This window comes from Pseudophryne corroboree, chromosome 3, assembly GCF_028390025.1.
Source record: "Pseudophryne corroboree isolate aPseCor3 chromosome 3, aPseCor3.hap2, whole genome shotgun sequence".
NCBI classification, from domain to species: Eukaryota; Metazoa; Chordata; class Amphibia; order Anura; family Myobatrachidae; genus Pseudophryne; species Pseudophryne corroboree.
Genome location: NC_086446.1, coordinates 19,972,126 through 19,975,663, shown reverse-complemented (window position 1 = coordinate 19,975,663; position 3,538 = coordinate 19,972,126). Strand labels below are relative to the sequence as shown.

The 3,538-nt window shown below is 42.4% G+C and overlaps 1 pseudogene; it reads right to left on the bottom strand.

Annotated features, from left to right (window-relative positions):
- Positions 1-2,816: 2,816 nt before the first annotated feature.
- Positions 2,817-2,934, bottom strand: LOC134896964 (5S ribosomal RNA; annotated as a pseudogene).
- Positions 2,935-3,538: the final 604 nt, after the last annotated feature.

Below are 3,538 nucleotides of genomic sequence, written 5' to 3'. Positions count from 1 at the left end.
GTTTAAACACTAACTTAAGACTATATCGTGGCACTAGAGGACTGTCCACTATCCCCTCTACTCTTCAACCTGGCACTAGATCCCCTAATTAGACACTTTTATCTACATACTCCTTGGCGAGGAATATCGGTGGGCCCAAATACTCTGAAAGTCTCACCATATGCAGACGATCTATTGTTATATTTTATTAAACCCCAAGAAGCATTCCCGGGCTTCCTGCAGCTTTTACAGAGTATTTCAGGATTTCTGATAAATAAGTAAAACACCAAGGCATTGGCTTTACATACGGGTGCTCTAGATGGCTGGACGGAAGACTTTCCTTTTTTTATGGGCAGAATCTTCCCTTTTATACCTACGTCTACATACTGGTTAACTTCCCAGGGGTGATTGCTCGTACCTTGAAGGACTTTCAGTCTTGGCGTTATTTTGCCATTATCCTATATTGGCAGGTGCCACCTAATTAAGATGATCTCATTCCCAAGACTACTATATGCCATCCAAAGGCTTCCTTTGTTGTAGAAAGAATCGGATTTAAAAATATTGAATAAAGCTATTAGTAACTTCATCTGGGTGGGAAAGAAACCCAGGATCACCGTGCTCCAACTGTTCCGATCCAACACATTTGGTGGTATAAATTTACCTTGCATGGAGCTACTCTCTGGCAGCGAATTACCGATATGCGGTATACTGTATTGGAAAAATGCTACAAGCAATTATGCAAACACCATTTTAGAACAAGTCTTTTATACTGAGGTGACCCTACCCAGGTTACTACATATGAGATCATCCAGTTTCCCCTCTATCCTCACCAATGACTTACCGATCATAACCACTTGCAAAGCCTGGTTACAATCTCTCTCCAGAATGGGAGTTTCGGCATATAATACAATTTCCACCCACTCTTTTATAATGTCAGTGTTTGCAATTCTTCAGCCCGCGGCTCTACTCTAGCCAACACCTGGGAAAGGGGTGGACTTGGTTTACTATATTGTATAGTTTGGAGTAGACCTGACTGAAAATATTACCCCTTCATCAATTGTGAGAAAAATATCCAAATCTGTCCGTCCCACTATCTGTGTACTACCAAACACGTAGTTATGCTTCCAGTGTACTTTCCAAATTAACTGATAACAAATTAAATGGGCAGGACACCATGATTAGACACTAGTAATAGGGTGCGCTCTTCGTCTTCGCTGTATATGTATATAAATAGACAAGTTGATTTAGGAATGGTGAAATAGACCGCAGATTTACCCAATGTCTCCCTTAAATCAGAAGGGAGATTAAAACAGAAGAGAGACATTAAAACGATAGGTAGTCATTAGGGCGGGTGTAGTATTGTATGCCGGCGGCCGGGCTCCCTGCGACCAGCATACCGGCGCCGGGAGCCCAACCGCCAGCATACCGACAGCGTGGCAAGCGCAAATGAGGCCCTTGCGGGCACGGTAGCGCGCCACGCTATTTATTCTCCCTCCAGGGGGGTCGTGGACCCCCACGAGGGAGAAATCTGTCAGTATGCCGAGTGTCGGGGATCCCGACAGTCGGCAACCTGAAGACCACCCATTAGGGCTACACCATAGGGTCAACAGTCAAAGGGTCTACAGGGCCAAAAGATCGAAAGTCAAAAGGTCGACACAAAACATTTTGGGATGTTATTGTGTGCTTTTAAATATTTTTTACCCAAATTTGTAGAGATGCGTCTCCTGGTGGGCTTGCTTCACTTGCCACAAGGTTACTAAAGGTAGTAGTTTGTGACATGGATAGTAAATGCAGAAAAAAGTTGTAAAAACTGTGTCAACCTTTTTTCATGACGACCTTTTTCAAGTCAACCTTTGAACCTGTTAACCTTTTGACCCTATCAACCTTTTGGCCCTTTCAATCTATTGACTGTCTATCAATCCACCTCCCTCTTATTCACATTGCTATATAACGTGCACGGTCAGACTCTGCGGATCGCCGCTCAACGATGGGTTTGTGCGACTAATCCGTTCATACTGCGAACGCAAGGAGATTGACAGGAAGAAGGCATTTGTGGGCATCAACTGACCGTTTTCTGGGAGTGTTTGGAAAAACGCAGGCGTATCCAAGCGTTTACGGGGCGGGTTACAATTAAATATGGAAGAACTAAGACAAAAAAACAGGTCTTTGGGAGCACTCTTTTTGTAGAAATGAGAAAATAGATTTAAGTGTAAAATAATATGATATAAAACTTAACCTTTAATAATTCCATAAAATAATATTATTTATATCCTACGTCAATAATAGCTTGATTGCCTTTTGAGCAAACAAGGTTCAAGATCATGAAAACAAATATCAAGGTGAAAATATCATTGAATTGCGTTCAGTGATTCCTGTAATAAAATTAACAATGGGGGTAATTCCAAGTTGATCGCAGCAGGAAATTTGTTAGCAGTTGGGCAAAACCATGTGCACTGGGGGGGGGGGGGGGGCAGATATACTATTTGCAGAGAGAGTTAGAGTTGGGTGGGTTATTTTGTTTCTGTGCAGGGTAAATACTGGCTGCTTTATTTTTACACTGCAAGTTAGATTGCAGATTGAACTCACCCCACGCAAATCTAACTCTCTCTGCACATGTTACATCTGCCCCCCTGCAGTGCACATGGTTTTGCCCAACTGCTAAAAAATTTCTTGCTGCGATCAACTTGGAATTACCCCCAATTTAAGGAATCGTGATGATTACTATATAATTTAGGGAATGGTTAAACTGTGAAACAAATCAGTATCATAAATAAAAAAAGGCCAAGATAGAGGCCAACCATATAGTAAAGTTTTCAAAGATAGTCTTCTATAAAAATTGCCCACGGCACCTAGTATTCCCAGGTGGTCTCCCATCCAAGTACTGACCAGGACTTACCTGCTTAGCTTCCGAGATTGGACAAGATTGGGCGTATTCAGGATAGTGTGGCCGTGGGCAGATATTTATAGAGGCTAGAAGAAAGATAGACACTTCTGCTTTCTGTACTCAAAAGGTCAGGCCTTCATAGGGTGTGGATCATTAGATCGACAGTGTTTAGGTCGACCACTATAGGTTGACAGTCACTATGTCGACATGTCCTAGTTCGACAGGTCAAAAGGTCGACATTAGTTTTTCATGTTTTTTTGGTGTCGTTTTCTCCGTACAGTGACAGGGAAGCCCAAATAGTGCACCGCGTCCCCTCACATGGCTGGCAAAGGTTACTATTCCCAATCGTAGTCCGCGTGGATAGTTAAGTATGAAAAAGTTCAAAAAGAAAGAAAATATTTTTTAAAAACTCATGTCGACCTTTTGACTTGTCGACCTAGAAACCTTGTTGACCTTCAAACCCTGTCAACCTAGTGACTGTCGACCTAAACATTGTCGACCTAGACACTGTCAATCTTCAGACCGGATCCCCCTTCATAAAGACCAGGCCGTCGGTTTTCCAGATAAGAGAGAGTTTTTAGAAGTATTTGGAGAAAAAGGGCAGATTCTGGTTTGGATTGCCAGACATGAAGCAAGTACAATACACTTCTGCTTTCTGTTGTAATAGCACATAGT